Here is an 11,040-nt window from a genome sequence, read left to right on the forward strand (position 1 = left end):
GTGAACCCGCTTGTCATTTCACTATATTTAGTCACGTAGCCTCGTTTTTCTCACCGATTGGCTGGCGGTGGTCACGTGGCTCTCTTAAGCGGTCAAATCTTCCTCCTTGCCCGTTGTTTATGTTTTTTTTCTTTGACTTTGTCAGCCGCCCGTGTATCGATTGAGCTGGCGCCCGAGACGTGTCATCAGGTCTATATTTGTCAGTGTTGCTTGCGGCCTGTTATTGAAGGCAGGGCTTTCCATACATAATTAAAAGAAGCTGGGATGAAAGAGCCAATGCCTCAGTCAGTTGTTCATCCATCAAAAACTTTGAACTGGTTCTTGCACAGACGTCTCCGCCAGTTATTTTCTTGTGGTAGCCAGCGGACAAACAAAGGCACCCCTTTTCCATTTGCGCCTCATCCCTTTGTCTCATATTTGACTCGGGGGGGCTTTAAGACTTTAATTAAATTCCAATCCCCCGCTCTCACTTCTCCACAGACTCTCCCTCCGCCGTGTCTCTGTGGGAGGTTGCGAAGCCGGCTTTGGTGCCTGTTGTGGTTTATTTGAAAGAGTCCTGTGGAAAGCTCAGCGCTTCATGATAGAATTTGCACATGTGGTCCAGACAGTGTGCGCCTGCACATGCACTGTCGTGACACCCCGTCTGGTGTGAGGTGCTCCCACCTGAGTTGTGGGATTTGGGCAAATTTGTCCTGACCGCCCATTTCCATTTTTCTTTTCACTCCATCGTTGCAGCTTTTTCAATATTGCTCGGAATCAGACGCGACATCGAGTCTGTCGTGAGACTGAGCTCGCCCAGTCCGAGAGGGAGAACGAGTCCTGCACGCCTGAGCCACACTGACAGTGACGGACAGGTCCAGCGAGGAGAGCCGATGGCCAAACTTCTTCTCGTCTGGACGACGTCGGAGAAGATGGATGCGGCTCTTGTGAGGCTTCCAGATCTTACGCTCGTGCCTGCTTCCATGTGTATATCGCGAGTGTGGAAGGCGACGCTGAAATCCGAAACCTGTTTCATTTGTCCGCCGTTCGTCCATTTCCAGACAGAATGACAGATTCAATGTGAGCAAGTGATGGAAAACACACAGCAGGGAAATGTTAGTGCTGAACTGGAATTCGACAACTTAGCTTTTTCCTTCTGCAAAACCGATATACAGTACAGTATATCAATATATATACTGCATATGTATATTGTATATGCATAAGGCTAGCGGTTAGCTTGTCTGCCTCACAGTTCTGAGGTTCACGGTCGGAATCTCGTGAAGGGTTTTCTCTGCTCCACTCCTGGCATTCGACACTGCCTCTCACACAAAGTCAGCTGGGATTGGCTCCAGTTTCCCTGCGACTCTTATGAGGACAAGCGCGATAGAAAATGCACGGATCAATATGATATATAATACCTTGCTAATCAATTAACGAGCACAGTGGGAACACATATGCAAATGTCCCCCTTGTGGGACGAGTAAAGGTTGTCTTCCATTCATTAACAAACATATGGGAACGAGGATGGGTATTTGACGACATTTATTACAAATTTTGCAATCAATCAATTTGTTTTTTTTGACAATACGCGTGCTTCATTGGACAGCAGAATGTTGCGAAGCCCTGTTGCCACGCCATTGTCGTATATCGGCAAACACACAACCTCCCCTTTTGCCTCCATTGCTATAAATCAATACCAAGCAATTTATAGACTTCTCGGAAGACTGTCACACGAAGTGTTCCGAATGAGTCTTTGAATGCAAGCGTTGCATTGAGCGGAACAACGCCGACTGAAGGAGTTATGACTTAGTGTGGATGTGGCTCAACTTCCCATTGCTGATGAGATCTTGTTGACTTATTTAGACAGCAAACTAATCTTAGTCGGAAATAGTACAAAATGTTACACACCAAAATTTCTGGTTGTTTTTCCAGCAACATCCCAGCACTAAAATTCTAGCTAGCGACACACTGCAAAACAATCTTTGCAAACACGATGTACATGGCAGCGCTAAAATGCTCTATTCCGACACGACAAACATGATTACGATTCACAATTCCACCAAAATCTGAAAGTTTTTAAAGAGTCTTAATAAAGCTTATAGTTGTCATATCATATACTGAGTTACTCTGTCATTCCCATAATAGTTCGGACACACTTGCTGTATCATGATACTATGTATCGTGAGGCTATCGTTATTTTGGGCAAAATATCGGGATAATATAGTTCGGCTAGTTACGCTGATACCCACCTTTGATAGTTACAGAGAATTATTGCACAATCCTTGTTATCGTGATACCGTAACGTATCATGATTCTCTAACGACCCCTGGTAGTTTGTGTAAAAAAAAAAAATTAAATGAAAAATTAAAAAATAATCGTGTTCTGATATTAGTGTGGGGAAAATATTGTGATAATATCGTAAGGCTCGCTACTGCAAGATGTTGTTGTTTGGTCAATGCGTGAAGAAAGGCCCATGACGTTATCATAAACTGCTTTTATCTTTCCCCCCATCCAAATGTCACCAGAGAATAAAAAGAGTAAGCAGTATGTCTTGTTTCCTCCGGTTGTCTCTTTTCAAGGGTATCTGTTGTTTAATGCGCCGTTGAAAAGGCTACAGCTGGAAAAGTGAACAAGAGCATTTTTTTTAACAAGCTCACAAAGGCCCTAAAGCCCAAATCCAGAGCTGACCAGCTCACGCACATGAGGAAACAGTCCCTCAACCCACCATTACTAAACCCTGCACGTCAATCTGCAATTTTAATTGAATTGCTCTCTCTTTTTTTCTTTTTCTTGTTTTAAAGGCCAAGCTCATCAGGCATTGATTTGGAGGGAGCAATCTTCTGACCACAGTAGAACTCTAATCAGCATAATTCAAATTTGAAGCTGGCTCGCTTGAGATACGGCGGCGAGACCTTCAGGGCGCCTGTGGAAAATCGGCACGGACGAAGCTGTGTTCGTTCATTTCCGCAGGGGTGAAGAGGGATTTGTCCCAGATATAGTGCGCCTTTCCCGAAAGGATGACAAATCACGACAGAGGAGCCATCGTCAACATAAATAGGATATACAAGTCTTCAGATTCCACTTGGCCATAATGCGTATATCATGAGAATTAGATCTTACTCGTCCTTGGACGTGATAGCACGTCATCTCTATCTCTGTCACCTGTGTGGCTGTGACTCATCAAAGTGGACTTAGTGAATAAATCATCAAAGCCGTTGGGAACATTTTGACTTTACATGATTGATTACATATCAGTTTGAAACGTGACTCTCAGCACGTGCGCACGTTTGCCAATTTGGCAGACCGGCCTGCACCAGGCTGGCTGTTCTGTCGCAGCGAGGGTGTGTCCTTGGAGATGCACATGGCGGAGTGACAATTTGCTGGCAGAAAGTCGGTCTAAACTTACGCCCGCTCAGACCACATCTGATTGCCGGCACAGCTGGTTTAATGTGATTTTGGTGAATTTAATGAGGGTACCCGCTCACATTGTCTGTTGCCGCACCGGCCAAGAGCAGTGACAATGCCCCAGTCACGCATGAATTGCTGCCACTATGCATCGTCCGTCTCCTCCGTATCGTCGTCTTCCGCACGGTCACACCAGCTCTTCCGGCTCCTTCCCAGCTCAGGTAGGCGCTACCGATCAATGCAAACGAGAACTAGCAGACATTCCAACAGTATCTTCCCTTTTGCGATCAACTTCTTAAACAGCTAACCTACAATTCCATTACAACATGCTGGCAATTTTTTGACTTGAGTTCGTTGTCATTTTTCCGTGGGGCCAATTATGCATTACTCGTGCACTCACTGTAGTTGTCTCGCCATGCTGCACTATTTGCATATACTGGCCACTCATGCCAGAGTAGCATCTGCTCCAGTTGCACACTGATTGAGGAGTATCGGTAACATTTGCACAACCAACATTGTCCCAGATTATCGCACTACTCGTCACTTTAAACCACATACACTCCTTGAAGTCTCGGCGCCCTTTGCACAATGGTCATTGCACCGGACTATTGCAATATTAGTCATTCGAACTGCTCTAAGTGCTAGAGGACTCTGCATCTTTTTGCACAATTGTCCAAAAAAAAAAAAAAAATGTACCGGTACCGGCAATACCAGATAACTAGCAACCCTTTACTGCTCAGTGACTGTTTTTTTTTTTTTTTGTCAATGTCTTTCTGTCTCCAAAGTGTTTTGTAAATTGACTGTCTGTTGTCGTACTAGAGCGGCTCCAACTACCGGAGCCAAATTTCTTGTGTGTTTTTGGACATACTAGGCAAATAAAGATGATTCTGATTCTGGATTCGGAGAACTGTTAGCTATTCTGCCGCATGCACTTTTTCGGTTAGCAGATATCTAACAAATAAGAAGCAAAGTGTTCCTTCTTCAAGCTTCAGTTGAAGTTGTGACATACACAAAACAAAGGACGTTTAAACATCATATATTTAAGCACCGAAAATGTTCAATCGAACCACAAAGTTTAGGCTAAAATAAGTCTTGATAGCTTAACGCTAACAGAAATTAGCATCAATATTGCAGTAATTTTAAACTATCAAACAAATGTTATTTCGACAGAAACAACTCACTAACACATGCAAATAGAACATTCAACGATATGCAAAGGAATTGATTTCATTCTTTCCGCTCTGCGGAAACAATTAGCACTGGTGGAGTTTATTTGCTGTCTGTTTTTTCTTGGTGTCATCGATCAACCGCACCCGTGTCTCACTACTGCCACCTTCAGGCTAAGCCGCCGATATCTGATGCCAGTGATTTTCGGCACAATCTTCTCCAGAAACTCTTGTCCTTGTCGCAAAAGAAGTCAACCAGGTGGGCAAAAAAAAAAATTATAATTCAAGTTTCCAATCGAAAAGCTCTTTTTATTCCTGAATTTGACTTGCTGAGGAGCAGCATGTCATTTCGGATGCACTCTTGCAGGCAGACGCTATGAAAGTGAAACGACGTGGGCGCAATGGGAACAAGTGGTGCTCGACGTGCTTTCCCGAAAACTTTATTTCAAGTGTAAACTTCTCCAGAAGAACATTGAAAACAACTTTTGATTCCCGAAAACTTTATTTCAAGTGTAAACTTCTCCAGAAGAACATTGAAAAAATTTTTTGATAAAATGATCATGGTTTTCTTGGGCCTCCTGCAGTCACATAATATATGTTATTCCATTGCTACAAGGATGTTTTTGTTAAAAAATAAGATGGAAAAAAAAAAGAAGTCTTACAGTATTTATGTTCACATGTTCCCAGAAAGTTTAGAGAAGGATTTTTCCTAAACAAAGCTCACATTGAAACATTTATTTTCTACTTCCAGTTGCGTGTTGTCATGGTTTCATGCGAGCTTTTCGGTGCGCCTAAGCCAAATATTTGGGTGAAATTGGAACCCTTGTTGATGCAGTCTGTTGTAAAAGAGTCATTAAAGCGCCTGCGAGAAGGCCCAAAATCAGGACGTTTTTCCTGCATGTAACTTTAATTTTCAAATGGGCAGCGCGGGAAAACGTTTGCTTTCTGCGCGAGCGTGACATTGATTTTCCTCCTAATTAACTCCACATGCTACACTACTCATTGCAAAAGCGAGGCCGGCCGGGCGCCAGTGGGGTGTGCTCGCTGCTACTATGGTGTAAGTACATTAGCTGTGAATTAAACTTTTAAATACAGCATGGATCAGAGACAACCCCCACCCCTGCTGTGTAACGCTCAAACTGGGAAGTCGGCGGCGATATACGGCAGGCTGACTAGATCGCTGCTTTATCGCATTATAGCCTCCAATTAGATGTTTCATTTGAAAGGACGTTGCCTTTAATATGTCACTTATCGCTACTGCTCGTAATGGATGGCAAATCAAAAGGAGACGAGCGCTCGACGTGAACGGCTCGATCGTGAGTCAAATGACAATATGAGAAAATAAATGACTAACAAAAGTAAAAAAAAAAAGCAAAAGTTCTGTTTTTGGTTGTTTTTCTGTCCAATTGTTTGTAGGTTACTTCCTGGTTCATGGAGTATTACATGAGATGCTTTGCCTGGTTGGCTATTACCGTTTACATTCTGGAATTGGGAGAATGGTTCCATTGTGATTCAAATAACAAAAACATAAAACGTGAAAATAAATAATTGCAGGGCGCCATTTTATTTTTATTTTTTGGGTTTGTTTTCTAATTCGTGTACCACTTCTGGATGATGTAAGGCAATTATTATTTTTATTCTGGGGCAGGGGAGTCATTTTATCATGACTTAATTAAATAAATGACATGAAGAAAAGTGAGTTGTATTGTTGTTTGTTTTCCTGTCTGATTGTTAGTAGTGGACTACTTCCTGGTTCATGGGGAATTATGCAAAGTGTTTTTGTAACTATTTGCATTCTAGAATGGTTCGAAGAAATAAATCAGCATTTTTATGCTGACGCTTGTGCCATTCATTGCTATGAATTAAAAGACACCATAAAGAAAATCAGTTATGTATTATTCAATATTATATAAGACATCAGTGTGATGACTGTTTTTTGACGAGAACGTCTGCACAAATTGACCTATCAAACAGCACTTTGAAGTGACACGCAGGAAAATAAAAGGCTCATATTTAGTTTCATGAGTTTTAAGTGCTGCTTGTGCTTGATGGGGAGCCATGCAGCGCACTCAGATATTGCCTTTTTTCTCAATTCCTCTGCTACGCGTTAAAAAAATGACAATCATTACATCTGCTCCCAAATGGCCACAAACTGTGGGAACAATTGCTTAAATATCGGAAAATTCCTCCTCCCCGGAGCTTTTGGGCTAATGGCAGTCATATGTTGTGTCACAGGGTGGGAGGGGGGAATGTGTTGCTATTATTTCAAAGGAGAGAACCCAACAAAAACACATCTAGCCTCTGTGTGTTTACTGTAAAATGTCAGAAACAGCTTTACCGCTGTTTGGCAGCCTACTGGTATAATCAGACTTAAAGCTGAAATTTGCAGTTTTCCAAAAAAAACAAAAAACAAAAAAAACACTTGATATACATATACTGTATGTTAAAACTGTCTCCATGTCCTGACAGTAATTGACAATACTATTCAATTATCTTTTGAAAAATCATCACGTGCACCCCGTGCTCACGAGCCTCGCTGGGGGATTCACACAGCCTTGCGCAAAAGGAGACTTTACTGTAGTTTCTTGGCTGAATCATTTAACAAAAGTTAAACAGAAGGAATTGGACAGCTCTCTACTTCAAATCAAGGGTAAACATCTATAACAGTGCTGTCCTATATGCAGATGGCTTCATATTGCTGGCCTTGGAAAACCACCGGTGGCAATGTACGAACGAACGGTGATGTCACCTTTCTCACCAGGTCATCAGGTAAGTTGATCACCGCTCATATATTTTCAATTGATTGTAAATTGCCAAAAATATAACACCAAACCGGCAACATTTCGCGTAGTGTTGGCAGAGTAAGGCAGCCGCAGTTGAGCGTGACGCAGGTCCCATCCTCGTTCTTGCAGCGACTCGTTGTGTGATGATTTTCGCAGCTGCTACGTTAAGGTTGAATTATTCTATATTGATGCTTGAAATAGTAAACTGGAAACAACATGAATCAATTTGAGCTAAAAAAAAAAATGGAGGCAAAAAGTCAGAAGCTAAAGATGCCAAGCTAGTAAATGCTAACAGTGCTACAAGCTAACAGAACTCATCTTATCTAATGACATCATCTTTTGAAATCAACGTGTGGTTATTTTATTGCACAGGAAAACTCAGGACCGCAGCATTAGCCATGGCGCTATTGTTTGCACAACCTGAGAGGTGTCCTGGCTGGTCCAACAATGTTACGGACTAGCAGGGTTGCCATGACAGATATTTTCCTCATGAAAAGTCAGTGTAGCAATTTTTCAGGTGTTATTTCAACCAGAAATGATTACATATTGGTGCTTTAAATAGTATCCTGACCTGGACTCATCCGTGCCCTAGCTGGTCCACCAATATTATACAATACTAAAATTGGTGGTCCATTGTTGCCATGGCAACAGCAGAGCAACTGTCCTCCTTACAAACCATTATACCATCAACTTGATTAATAATTCTGTTGTTTCAAGATACAAGTATTATATGTGGTGGCTTTAATGACAAACTGGAAACAGTGTAACTCAATTTGCGCGAAAGAGATGGAAGCAAAAAGTCAGAAATTCATTAAGTCAGTAATATTAATACATCATACTGGAAGTACTACAAACTCATATTTAATAACACCACGGCCTGAAGGCAACATTGATCATGTTATGGCTAAAGTACTTGCTACAACGCTGTATAGTACTTGGCAATGATGCTAGCGAGTGCGAACACGACATGAGAGGTGTTCTGGCTGGTCCACCAATATTAAATATTACCATTAAAATTGGTCAGCGGGTGTCGCCATACAGCAACAGAAACATTATTCTCCTTATTACAAGGCAGAGTAATAACATAAAAAGATTCGATGCTGCTTTTAAGGATAAATTATCCCATACTATTGATTTAGATGGCAAATGGAAAATACATGAATTAGACTTCCTTATATACTCTGAGAGGATTGAATCCAGATTTTCACCACACTTGCAAATGTATATTTACTGCACATCCATTCACAGAGTCCATAACTCCAATACAGAGGGATAGGCCCCAGGTATGAAAGATTATTGCTCGAAGGCTGTTTTGACTCTTAGCTTGGGCTGCAAATTCAAACCAGAGCCGCCAACTGGGCCGCCGACTTCAGTGCAGTGTTGCACTGTGGGACAGCGGCGAGCAAGCGTCGGAGAGTCTTTATCTTGTTTGTGCAGAGTGAAACGTGGAGGAATGTAAGCTGTACATTTACACAGGCCCTGAGGAAATAGAATAGCCCTTCTGCATTGTGGTTGTCCTAATGCAATTATGCATAGTTCCTGCTTAGGCGAAAGGAAAGATTCCTATCCGGGTATATGATGTCTGCAAGAGCGCCACGTTTTTACTTGAATAATATTGTTAATATTATTTTTCCCAGCAAGACCTTGGTGGAGGAGGTCAAAAAGTAAACAAAAAAGTTTGTGATACTGCGGAATCTCTAAAGGTGAACACAGTCCATTCTAAGGAAGCTACACCACAGTTTTTCCCAGAGGAAATAATGCCAAAATAATTTATAATAATAATAATTTTGACATTGTTTACTGTCCTACAAGTGCAAAATGAAGTTAACCACAAAGACGATACAAAAAATTGCAATAATTCAAAGATTTGAATGAAATTTTTTGCAGTTACAGTTACACGTATACTCTTTCATTATATGTAATTATAATAGATTTACTTTTCAATATGTGGACAAGTAACATTCTGTCAAGTGTAGAAATCAGTTATAGTAAGCTACATACAGTATTAATAAGTTAGAAGTCCAGAGGCCTTAAACGTAAACACACGTTGGCAGCTGATCAGTCACAGACAGCATTGCAGTGCTGTGGCATGTGTGGTATAATCAGCTGTATTCGGACCGTATGTGTATGTGTGATGTGATTTGGAATGTGGCGTGTTGTTTGATGTGTGTTATCTATTTATTTATTTATTTATTTATTTTACCAGCGCTGACGTGAAATGATGTCCAAACTCACCGGCGGCTGTAACATCAAAGGCGCCCAAATGATAAAGCTGCTAATGTCCTCTCTGGCGTCTACCAGCTCTTTAATTTGCCGCCGAAGAGGGAGAAGACGTGCTTTCATCTCTTCGAAAACTTTGACTTTTATTTTTTTTACTTTTGAATGCATCCTGCAACCCAATTCCAATGAAGTTGGGACGTCGTGTTAAACATAAATCAAAACAGAATACAATGATTTGCAAATCATGTTCAACCTATATTTCATTGAATACACTGGAAAGACAAGATATTGAATGTTCAAACTGATCAACTTTATTGTTTTAGCAAGTAATCATTAACTTGGAATTTTATGGCTGCAGCACGTTCCAAAAAAGCTGGGACAGGTGGAAAAAAAAAGAGTGAGAAAGTTGAGAAATGCTCATCAAACACCTGTTTGGAACATCCCCCAGGTGAACAAGCAAAGATGGGGCGAGGTTCACCTCTTTGTGAACAAGTGCGTGAGAAAATAGTCAAACAGTTTAAGGACAATGTTCCTCATCGTACAATTGTGACGAATTTAGGGATTGAATCATCTACGGTCCATGATATCATCAAAAGGTTCAGAGAATCTGGAGAAATCACTGCATGTAAGCGGCAAGGCCGAAAACCAACAACAGAGACCCCAGACTGTTGAACAGCTGAAGCTGTACATCAAGCAAGAATGGGAAAGAATTCCACCTACAAAGCTTCAACAATTAGTGTCCTCAGTTCCCAAACGTTTATTGAATGTTGTTAAAACAAAAGGTGATGTAACACAGTGGTAAACATGAACCCCCGTCCCAGCTTTTTTTGGAATGTGTTGCAGCCATAAAATTCTAAGTTCATGATTATTTGCTAAAAACAATCAAGTTTCTCAGTTTGAACATTAAGTATCTTGTCTTTGTAGTGTATTCAATTAAATATAGGTCGAACATGATTTGCAAATCGTTGTATTCGGTTTTTATTTATGTTTAACACAACGTCCCAACTTCATTGGAATTGGGGTTGGAGGAGTGGAGAGGAAGTGTGATCACACCACTAGGTGTTCCTTGGGGTAGTTTGTCTTTTATTTTGTTGTTGTTTTTGAACAGAAAGACAAATTTGTACAGTAAAATTTAACTTACACAAAGGGCACCACAGGCTGTGGATACTTTAACAAATGGCTTTAAAACCTACAGTACCTCTTTAAAAAACTCTCGCTGAAATTTCTACCTTCGACCTTGCTTTCCTTTCTATTAGATACTGTAGCTGTCTTTACATCTACCGTAGTTGTGCTTGTATGTCTACTTTGATATTGTAGCACTTTGAGATTGTGCGATCCATGTGAAGTGGTTTTATAAATAAAATGTATTATTACTATTATTGTTACTTAAAACATTGCCTGAAGAGTAATGTAATGCCATTAAGGCCTGTGTTTTGACTTTACATTACATTTCCTGTGCGAATAATTTGAGATAAGAACAACTTGCA

At 41.0% G+C, this 11,040-nt stretch overlaps 1 long non-coding RNA gene across 2 annotated transcripts; it reads left to right on the top strand.

The window, feature by feature from the left end:
• Nucleotides 1-60: 60 nt before the first annotated feature.
• Nucleotides 61-10,611, top strand: LOC133488856 (uncharacterized). Of its 2 annotated transcripts, XR_009791761.1 has the most exons (4): nt 61-1,059; nt 2,781-3,605; nt 4,724-4,809; nt 9,540-10,611. It is a non-coding gene; the product is annotated as an uncharacterized LOC133488856 (long non-coding RNA). The 2 variants fall into 2 exon arrangements; XR_009791760.1 differs by lacking the exon at nt 9,540-10,611 and having other exon boundaries at nt 4,724-6,262.
• Nucleotides 10,612-11,040: the final 429 nt, after the last annotated feature.

The sequence above is a fragment of the Phyllopteryx taeniolatus genome, chromosome 14, assembly GCF_024500385.1.
Source record: "Phyllopteryx taeniolatus isolate TA_2022b chromosome 14, UOR_Ptae_1.2, whole genome shotgun sequence".
NCBI classification, from domain to species: domain Eukaryota; kingdom Metazoa; phylum Chordata; class Actinopteri; order Syngnathiformes; family Syngnathidae; genus Phyllopteryx; species Phyllopteryx taeniolatus.